Below are 10,810 nucleotides of genomic sequence, written 5' to 3'. Positions count from 1 at the left end.
TTCTGTTTTGCTTTCACCATTTCCCCCTTTTTTCCTCCCCAATTCTGCCCCGGGGTCCTGTTCGGGCTCTGCTGGGTCCTTGCGTGGAGCCCTGCCTGCTGCTGCCAGGCTCCGGCTTTGGGGCTGGTGTTTGCTGCTTTCAATGAAAACTCAGCAGAGGCTATTTATATATTTTTAAACAGATGAAGTAACCATGTAATTACTCCGCGATATTAATTACACCTCACCCAGCAGTGTCAGTAATTGTAATCAAAGTCACTGTGTTACTCCAGGTATACTCAGCCTGTAATCTTCTCCTTTGTAACTCTTGCCCTTCCATAAATAACGCTGGATTTCCTGCGCACGGAGGCAGGGACCTATCGGCCCGATGCCGAGGAATTTCTGTGCTAAAACCCCACTTGCTGCCGGTGGTAGGTGGTTTACTCCTTGTGCCCTGCAATTAAAGTTACATAGAAAACAAGCACTAGTTAGCGAGGAGTGCTCCCCCCTCCCCGCCAGTGGCAGGAGGAGGAGGAGGAGGAGGAGGAAGGCTGCAAGGCGACAGCGGGAGTGTTGCAAAATGAGCTCCCGGTGCTGCGGAGGGGGGGGTTGCGTTGAGCCCGTCGGTAGCAGGGTAGCGAGCTGTGGTCGTTCCCGGCGCGTTCAGGGAGGAGAGGAGGGCGCGCGGCGATCGCTGCCAGCCTTTTCTGGTCCTCGGCCGGCAGGAGAGAACTCGGCTTCTGGGAATGAGCTGCTCTTCCCCTCTTCCAAGCTCTTGTCATTAGTGTAATTGTAGGGTGGGCAGGATGGCTGGGAGAGCGTCGCTGCCTTGGCAGCCCCCCCCAAGGTCTATTCTTAGCCCTGCTGCTGCTCCCCGTGTGCCTACAGGTGACCCTCAGCCCTACCTCCCCGGCAGGAGAAGCTTCTGCCCTTCTCTGGAAGGAGGTTTCCAGCGTGGCGTATGGAGAAAACGTTGCGAATTCTGAGAATGAGCCTGAAACGCGGCGTCTTTACTGGCCTGCAGGCAGCCGGCGGAGAAAAAACGCTTCCGCACCTCTCCTGGGGTTCGGGCAGGAACAAACGGCCACGTGCGACGGGGCTGTGCGTGGGGTGAAGTGCAGAGACGTATCCTGGGGCGTCGGAGAGCTGAAGTATTGATGCTGGAGAATCGATCTCGCCAGCGGGAACCTCCTTACGGGCTAACGATCGAGTCTGGGAGATCAGAGTAAGACAAGACCAGGCACTGCCAGCTCGCCGGGACCTGAAGCGCTGAAGGGGAGCGAAGGACCGGTGGTGAGGGCTTCAGGATCGCAACCGGTGCGAGGGATCCTTGTCTTGGGGCAGAGCCGCTGCTTCAGCGGGATTTCACCGGGGCTGACGGGAGCTGGGCTGGGGCGGTGTGATCCCTGCCCCTCGCACCCCACGTCCCCCAGCCTCGCCCCTGCACAACCTGCACCCCAAGCAACCCCTCTGCCTGAGACCTTGCAGCCCGGGGTCTGCTCTGCGCCGCGCACCCCGCATCCCGTGCATCCTCCATCCCGCACCCCACACCCCGCATCCCACGCACCCCGCATCCTCCATCCCGCATCCCACGCACCCCGCATCCTCCATCCCGCGCACCCCGCATCCCGTGCACCCCGCATCCTCCATCCCGCACCCCACATCCCGTGCACCCCGCATCCTCCATCCCGCACCCCACATCCCGTGCACCCCGCATCCTCCATCCCGCACCCCGCATCCTCCATCCCGCACCCCGCATCCCGCGCACCCCGCGTCCTCCATCCCGCACCCTGCATCCTGTGCACCCCACATCCCCCATCCCGCATCCCGTGCACCCCGCATCCCCCATCCCGCACGTGCATCCCGTGCACCCCGCATCCTCCATCCCGCACCCTGCACCCCGCATCCCATGCCCTGCATCCTGCACACCCCCGCACCCACCATCTCACACCCTGCACCTCCCATCCACACCCTGCACCCTCCATCCCGCACCCTGCGCCCCCCATCCCACGCCCTGCATCCCACGCACCCTGCAGCCCACACTCTGCACCTCACCCTGCTCCCCGCACCCCACCCCCTGCACCCCCATATTGCACCCGCACCCTTGCCAGCGCTTCAGCACTGGTGCCGGTAGCCCTGACCTGTCGCCCCGAGCACCGCGCTCACCGGACCCCACCGAGGCCAGCACCGGGACTAACCCCCGGCCCAGCCCCAGCCCTGCTGCCAGCACCGGGGAGCCGCCCCGAGGCCACGGTGAGGGCAGGCATAGGGCGGGGGGAGCCCCCAGTACGGTCCAGCCCGCGGCGTCCCCCGGTGCCGGGGGGGCCTTGGGGTGCCCCCGCTCCCTGCGAGCGGCTGGCGGTCACCAGCAGTTGAGCCGCCGCGGTGCAGGCGGCAGCCCCCGGCTCACGCCCAGGGCTCACGCTCGTGGTAGCTGGAGCTGGGACTTCCCTTCCCGGCAGCGACGGGCAGGTCTCCGGTAAACGGCTCCCTCTCCCCGGGGTGGGATGCTCCCTGCACACCTGAGAACGTCATTTTGGAGCCTGCGGCCCCAAAGGAACAAGCAGAGAGAAGAGCTGGGACCAGCGCCCGAGGTGGAGGAAAAGCACAAAGAACAAAACTGCGACGCAGAGTTATAATCCCAAAGAGATGCCGACCTCCCGCAGCCGGGAAGCATCCGACCCCACGCACCATCGGGGCTGAACCCCCAAGCCCCTCCAGGACCCACCCAGCCACAGCCAGTCTCATTTTCGGCACAGCCTCGGGTTTTTTTTTTTTCTCCACGAACCTCCTCCCTCCGCTACCTGCGAGGAAAAACGTCCTAGAAACGCCAGAAAAATACCACGTCCTCTCTGCAAACTCACAGACCGTTTCTGTCCGGACTTAAGGAGCTTCGACCTGGGTTTGCATCTTGCCTCTGTACTGCTCGCTTCTTTTTTAACACTAGGGGAAAGCATAATAGTTTATTTTAACTATGAAATATATTGCTATATTATAAAGGTTATTGTAACTTTCAATTATGCTTTTTGTACCCGATCCGGTTGTCAGCAGGCAGCGACGCCAGCCTGCTGCCAAAAATGCCTGTTTCTGAGTACAGCCGCTGCTGCCGGTGAGGACGGAGGCCAGGGGTGGCAGAGGAGGGGCGCGGGGCCCCGGCCAGGCAGGCTCCCCACGCTCCTTATCCTTTACCCCCCAGGAATTCGTTCCCGTTTACCTGAAAGCTAAAGGTCCAAACCCGCGGAGCCCGATGGCACCGGAGCTTTGCTTCTCCCTAGGGCAAGGTCTGCCCCCTCTTTTCTCCCCAGGGTCTCAGCGGTTTCTGGAAAGCCATTCCCCGTCCCGGTCATCTCCTCCAGCTGAAGGAGGGACTCAGCTCCCCGGGCACGAGCCGTGCAAGAGCCAAAATTCCCCTTTTCCCCCAGGATGGAGGCTCTCGTGGAAGAAACGGTGCCGGGTGTGCTGCTTCCCTCCTCCGGCCGGGCTTTCGGCACGGTTTGGCTCAGCACGGGCAGGATCCCTTTGAATTAGGGAATCACTTGTGCCTAGGAAAGGGCGAGGATGCAAATCTCCTCCTCCTCCTCCCCGGCAAAGCCGGTCTGCGCCACGCCGGCTGCCGAAATCCGCTGCTCTGCGTTTGGCCCGGGGACCGGCAGGCAGGCAGGACCGTTCCTGCCCGCTTTGGCTCCCTCGCCCTGGAGCCGGGCTGCGCGGGGTTTGCTCCGAAGGAGGCAAGCAGAAAAATAGCGTGCTCGCTTTTTCTTCTCAGGTCAACACCTCATTTCTGGGATGGGGGGGTATGGGCAACCCTGATCTGCGCTGCTGCGTTCCCGGGAGCGATCCCGCTCTCCCGGGTCAATTGTCCCGAGGGAACGCAGCTGCCGTGCCCGGGAGGTGTCTGGGTCGGGGCTTCACGCCCTGCCCTGGGGAGCCACGGCTTTTGCTCCCTTCGATGTCAGGCTGCGATGGCGTAGGAGGACAAAGCCCTGAGCACGAAAGACAAACGCGATGAGGTCGCGGGGCCTGCTCCGTCTCAGCCTTCCAGCTGCCGAACGCCGTGAGCCTCGGAGAGCGTCCCTTCCTTACCTCCAGCCCCTGGGCTGCTGGACCCGATCCCCATTGGATCGAGATCTGTGGGCAAATAAGTCTTAAAATTTTCTTTTGCAGCCCCAATGCTCCTTCCCGGCCGGTCTTCCCACACGGAGCGTGACCACGACTGGGAATGAGCATCGCCTACGGGACCAATTCCTGCTGCTTTTGTCCAGAGAAAGCCTAAAAGCCCCCAGACCGGCTCTTCCCCATCAGAGTCACAGTCACTGCCAGGCCGTCATCGTTATCACCGTTATTACTGTCGCAGCTGTGCTGGCCTGCCCCTCCCAGACCAGTTAAACCCAGTAGGGTCAGGTCCCAGCAGCAATGAGCTGCCACGAGCTCCGGTGGCTCCTTGCCACCCCGAAATCCCCCCCCGCAGAAACCAGTTGGCAAGCGGTGGCTGCCTGGGCTTGCCCGGCTGGGGCTGGTCCTGCCCCACACCTTTGCCCCCACTTGTGGGGCGGCTGTTGGAGGCAATTGCCCCTCGTTGGGACACGGCCAGGACCAGCTCGGGGGTTTTATAGCTCTGCCAGAGGAGAGGGGCTGGTTCCCCCCCCGGGAGGGCAGGGCTGAGCCTCCCCTGCTGCCAGCTGGGTCTGGGGGTGGCTGGGGATTTCTAGGGCGCTCCGCACCGCTTTCCCTTGGGCTTCTCCTGCCCAGCATCTCCCAGCCGGCTCGGAGCTCTGTGTGATGGCCACCAGGTAGGTTTGCTGGGGGGAAGGTGGTTCCTCAGCAGTTTGAGAAGGGGAAGATGCTGCTGCTGCTGCAAGGCTCTGCCCTGGTCCCAGCTTCTCCTCGCCCGGCTCTGAGCTCCCTCTCTGCAGGCACCCAGAGGGCTCGGGGTGGCAGAGCAGGGCTTTTGCAGGGGAGAGGAAAAGCTGCTCTGTGGGATTAGTTGTTTTCCTGTGGGATGAGCCAACTCGGAGCCCCGTGGGGCACCGGGCAGGGCTCCGGCACCGCCTGCCCCGGGGGGTGCTCTCGGCCGGGGGCTCCGGTGCTCCGGGTGCTGCAGGAGATGCGCCCAGCTCCGCTCCTTCTGCCCAAAGTTCTTCCCCCCGCTAAGGTCTCAGCACGCCCCGACCTGCCGACGCACCCCCCAGCGGGAGCCGCTTGCGTGTCTCTGCGGTCAGGATCCGGCCCCGGGCTTACATCCCTCCTTCTGGTCCGATCTCTCGGCCGGGGGGAAGGGAGCAGGGACTGGCCCGTCCCCACAGCATCGCCATAAACCCGAGCTGTACCCAGAAACAGGCGTGTTTTAAACTATGGCTTTAACCTGTTCACTGTAAAAAGTGCCTTGGACTTTAATCTGAAGAGGTCAGTATCTATAAATATTTACCTGTGCGGGTGTGTAAGTATGCAGCTATCTATGTATAGTTACACACACAAATATATGATATATACGTACATCGATAAATGCTTCAGACCCCTCTGTTCTGCTGGGCTTGGGAGCTCGCTTCTTCCCCCCGCTGGGGCCGGGGTCCGGCTGTGGAGCGACGTTGGAGGCGTTTCTGCCGCGGTTACACCTCGCCGGAGGACAGCCCGGCACCGCGAGGGTTGTGCTCGGTGTGGTGGTTCCCCCAACGGTGCTGAGCATCCCCGGGAAGCGGCTTTGTGCCTCTCGGGGTCCGTCCGCTTGCTTTGGGGAGACCCCGGCGAGGGGGAAGCATCCCCGCTCCCTTGTGCTGCTGAGGCTGGGGTACCATCTCCGGAGCCCTCATGCTGGGAGCTACTGGGCGCTTCGTAAAACCAGGTGCGCTGATTGCTGCCGCTCGGGAGTCCCCGGCTCCGGGGCAGCTGCCTTGCTTTCCGAGAGCAGCGAGGTGTTTTCCAGCCACCTGCTCCCAAAAGGGCTTTTTTGAAGGGGGTCGGGGTTCCCGTGCGCTGTGGTTCAAGAGAGAGCGGAGGAGCTCGATGGCGTGGCGGATGCTCCTTCCTCCGGCTCTGCGCCGAGGGTCCCCGAGGATTTCCCTGACCACCAGAGCTGAGCTGCTCCCTCCAGCTCCGCTAATGGCTCGGTTCGTCCCTCATCTCTAAAGAAACGAGGATAAAAACTGGCTTGGGGTGCAAAGGGCACGAAAACAACTTTCACAGAGGGAATGCATTGGTAGAGAGACGGGGAAGCTGGATCCTTTCCCACTGAGCGCCGCTAAATCCAGGCGACGAGTCAAAAGCCTTGCTCAGAGCCTGGCAACGCTGCGCCTGAGGGACCGGCTGCCCCCGAACACATCCCCATACGTAGGGCAGGAGGGTGCCGACAGGCACGACCCCCCCCCCGGCTAAGCCGGCTATGGGGTGTGGTGGGGCCAGCGGAGGAGGAGGGGGGTGATGTGCAGTAGTTGCACCATGATGAATCGATAAATTGGGCGCTTTTTTTTTTTTTTGAGCTAATACCTGTAAATCCTAAAAATACCTCCAACAGTCTGGGGGACTCTTTGATAGGTGATTAAAACCCTCGAGCTTCGTTTCTGGTATTAGTGGCTTAGCGCAGCAGAGCCCTAACGTACGAAGGCAGCTGTATTTCTGATACTGCCCACAGAGACAAGGCAAAATTCATTTCATCTTTGCGTGCGGCATGAAATCTGTTTTTATTAATGGCTTGGGATTAAGGCTTCTCCAAGGAGAAAGAGAATCATGTCCATAACGAGGATCTCCGCCTCCCTGCAGTCATTTGCCCTTCGCTTTCCCAGCCCGAGGAGGGAGGGAGGGAGGATGCTGCTGTCGGTGTGAGGGTCTGGGCATCTTCACCCATCCCAGGGCGACGCGGCCATGGCAGCACCGGGGCGTGCGGTGACAGGAGGGGGAGTGCGCTTCGGAGGAAAAGAAGCGGGGGGAAAAAAAAAGCTATTGTTTTGCTCAACAGTTCTTTACAGAGAGAGCTTTTTATAAACAGTGGGGAACTGCTGGCCTTCCACAAGGGAGGGGAAAACCACAAGCAAATGGCTCTGCAAGGCACGGGTTTGAATCGGCACCTGCCCGCTGGGAGGGAGCAGGACGTGGGAGGCAGCCCCCGGGGACGAGGGAGGGCAGGGGGGGACCGGGGTCTTTGAATCAGGCTCTGCGTTTGCACGCAGGCAGGAAAACGGCTCCGGCGCTGAGCTACAGCTTCTGCACACCGGCGTTTCCCCGGCTTGCGAACCGTGAACCTCTCTCCCTGCGGAGCAGCTTTTGCTCTCGAGGGGATGGGGCAGGCGGTGAGCGAGGGGGAACCGCGGCTTCCAGCTGGGCAATCCAGACCTGGCCCACGGCTCCCGAGCCCGGGCAGAAAAACCTCCTGTAACCACCCTCCCGCGCTCACTGCAGAAATAAAAGGAGCTGGGGGCCTGTCCTGCAGCTATCTTCATCTCAGATGGGCTCTTTTTCCAAGGTAAAATCGAGGCTGCTCAGCTGCTAATTCATCACCCCAGCCTTGGGATTCCAGGCACCGACAGGGTCGTTCGTTACTGTTAATTATCCGCGCGGCGGTGTGAGGTCTGCAGGCCAGATCGCGCCTTCAGAGAGGTCTGCGCAACATCAGCCGAACAGCTCGGCGCTGCAAAAACTGCTCCTGAGCTCTCAAGAGCCCAGACAGGGATGCTCTGGCTCCTGCTCCGGGGCCGTACCGCTGGGATTCCTTAGTCACCGGAGCCTGTGACGGTGCCATTTTTGCACGGTCCCCCTGGCAGGGTGTATTTTAGGTCCTGAGCTTCCTGCTCAGGCCACTGCATTTGCACATCAGCTTCCTCATCTCTCCCAGACGCGCCTGCAATTCCCGCGAGCACCCACGGAGGATGCATCTGCACGAAAAGATTCCAGGCTCGTGTTAATGGCTTTTGTGTCCCTTTGCGCGGTTATCAGGGTGGAAGAAGCCATCTCCATTTCTCCGAGCCTGCTGGCCTGGAGCTTGCACAGTAAGAAGGGTTTCTCAGCAGGGACCAGCTGTAAAATGCGATGGTCAATGACACTTTTCTACCTAAATGGGTATTTCTGGGTTTCCTGCTGGGGAGCAGGTGCTGTGCTGGAGCAACGGCAACCGTCACGAGCCGGCCGGTGGCGGGGGCTTTGCTGCAAAACCTGCAGACAAGTTATCACCTCGTCCACGATGATATTTCAACGGAACCGGAGACCCAGGGCCAGGAGCGGGATCAGACTCCCAGGTCTGCTGGGGAGAAGCCGCGGGGTGACAGGAGGGTCCCCCCAGCCACCCTGCACCAGGGGAAGCCCTTGCATGGGTCAGAAGGACCAAAGAATTCAAACCATAAGGTGGCATTTCCAGAAGCGCTAGAGAGTGGCGGGGTGCTGCAGGGGGTGAGTTTTGATGTGCTTGGCAACGTCACCCCTAACCCCCTGCCAGCGCAGAGCCTGGTTTCAAACCCACGCAAAGGCTTGGACGTCCTTTCAAAAGTCAAGAGGCAAAAAGCGGAGAAGTTACTTCACTGAAAATGAAGTTGAGCTCTTTTCCGGTTGAAAAATAACTGGATTTGGGTGAGAACCGGTGAGCGGTTCCCAAGCGAGGCCAGGCACAGACACAGAAATCCCCGTGAAGTCTCAGTTACTCCAGATGGTCCCATCCAAGCCCCTTGCCATGGCTCGGTGTGCGACGGGTGCCGACACGACGATATCTCCTCCTACCTGCTCTCGCTGCCTGGAAGAAAGTCGTAGGAGCTGGAGGTGGCCCTGGTTCCCAGGCACCGTCAACCCCGCGCCATTCCCTGCGGATCCTCTCCTCCAGTCGCCACGCCAAGCCATGCTGGCACGGGGCCGGGGAGGATGCTGCTTGCTCCAAAGCTGGCACTGAACGTTGGTTGAGAGCAACAGGTTTTGTACTAATTAAAGAGGAATCAATTAGGCTGCAAGATATTCAGCCACCTGGTGCTTCTGACTATTTTTTCCTCCTCCTTCTCTTTTTCCTTAATGTGCTGCTGCTGCCTCCAGGGAAGTCATGAAAGAAGCAAGACACGTTCCAGTTTCTTGCTTTCTTCTAGATTAAAAAATGCTGTTTGTGAGGAAATCTGTGCAGGCTGACCAATTAAAGTGCTGTACATGTCCCTGAGATCTGCAGCCGGCATCTCCTGTGCCATCCATCACTCCCTCCAGCCGCCCTCCTGCCTCTCCATCAGTGCGTGTCGCTGGCTCTGGCAGTTGGTTTGTGCTGCGTGAGGAAAGAAGCAAAAAAAAAAAATGCACAGCGAAGAAAGAAAAAGCAGCAAAGGAGGTGTAATAGAATCCCGTGGGAGGCACAAAGGAGTCCTACACGCGAGGAAGCCCTTCGGAGACCCAACTGCGCCAGGCTTCCCCCTGTGAGACAGTCCATTAGAGTCTCTGCTCAATAGCACGTAAATCAAGAGGAGCGGAGAGCAGCGGCTGCCCGCCCCGGGCAGCCCCCCGGGGTTTGCCGAGCGCTGACCTTGAAGAAAATGGTAGGGTCAGCAGGGACCCCCGCGGCAAGTACCGCAAGGGATGCGGGTGAAAATCGGACGCTGGCATGGTGACGAGCGGCAGGGGAGCAGCAGCGGAGAGCTCTGCCCGGGGCTGCACAGGATCCCTTTTACCCTCGGGCCGATGCTTTTCTCACCCGCGGCTCTGTCCCGGGAGGGATTGTGAAATCCTTTCGATTTGTCTGAGCGCATGATAAAGCTCTCTTGCAGATAAATCAGATTTAATATTAAATATGAAAGGGAATAGCAAAGGGCAAAAAGGGGAACCTGGACTTGGATGGCGATGTAAAGGTCACAGAAGAGAGTATTAATGCCATGTGGACTGACACGTATTAGGAAGCTCCTTGAATTCTGGCATTAGAGAGGATTCATTAATTTAACTGATTCACTTTCCGGGAACTGCCACATCGGGTGCACTAATTCAGAGCAGTGACAGTAACCCCCTTCTCCTCGCTGGTCCCCCTCCAAGAACAAGCTCTGAGAGGTGCTGAGCGGCTCGAGGTCTGTCCGGGGTCCCCGTCTGACACCCTGCAGCGATGCTTCGGCCACCACCCAAGAGATGACAACTCGGTAAGGGAGAGGCTGACCAGGCTGGAGCCATGCCAAGGAGCAACGCCGGCGTCTGAAGCGTGCTTTGTCGCAGTGGGAGCAGCCGGTCTTCCCACAGCCCCTCTCCGAGCCGGAGGAACCCCTGGCCATCGTGGCACCAGGCTGGAAGAGACCACTGCAGGGTAGGTCTTGCCAAGCAGGCGCCGTGATGGCTATAAAAACACGACGGATGAGCCCATTAGCATCCAAGAGCTAAAGGTGAAGGCTGGGCTCACGTGGCATCCCCCGCCACGCAGGCGGCTGCGCCGCGGTCTGCCTTCTCCTGCCTATTTTCAAGGGTACTTTTTGTAACAGCCGGAATAAAACTCCGCTGCTTCCCACCGCTGCAGCTGCCGTGGGAGTCACCGCGCCGGCTCCTTCGCCTGCCGCAGCTGTGCCAGCCCCACCTGCCTTTCCCTGCCGGGCTCCGCGGCGGCTCAGAGCCAAGGACAAAGGCCGTGGGAGCGCGCTGTCGCATCCCTGACGCCGGGGGGGGGGGGGGGGGGGGGGGTACAAGCATCGCGTGGATGGAGGTGCCAGGAGATGGGGCAGAGTCCTCTGCTCCGCGCCGGGAGCTCTCGAGATGAGGAATCGCTGCTGATGTCTCGGGAGCACAGACATGGCAGCCGCCGGGGCTGTATCGAAGCTCAGGTTCACCCCTTCGCTGAGCAGCGAGGAGCCTTGAGAGAAAAAGCTTGTGCAATGCCCTGGAGAGTTCTGCTGCTTCCCCAGCCGGGAAC

The sequence above is a fragment of the Calonectris borealis genome, chromosome 29 (genome assembly GCF_964195595.1).
Source record: "Calonectris borealis chromosome 29, bCalBor7.hap1.2, whole genome shotgun sequence".
Lineage (NCBI taxonomy): Eukaryota > Metazoa > Chordata > Aves > Procellariiformes > Procellariidae > Calonectris > Calonectris borealis.
Note: the sequence above shows the minus strand (reverse complement) of the source record.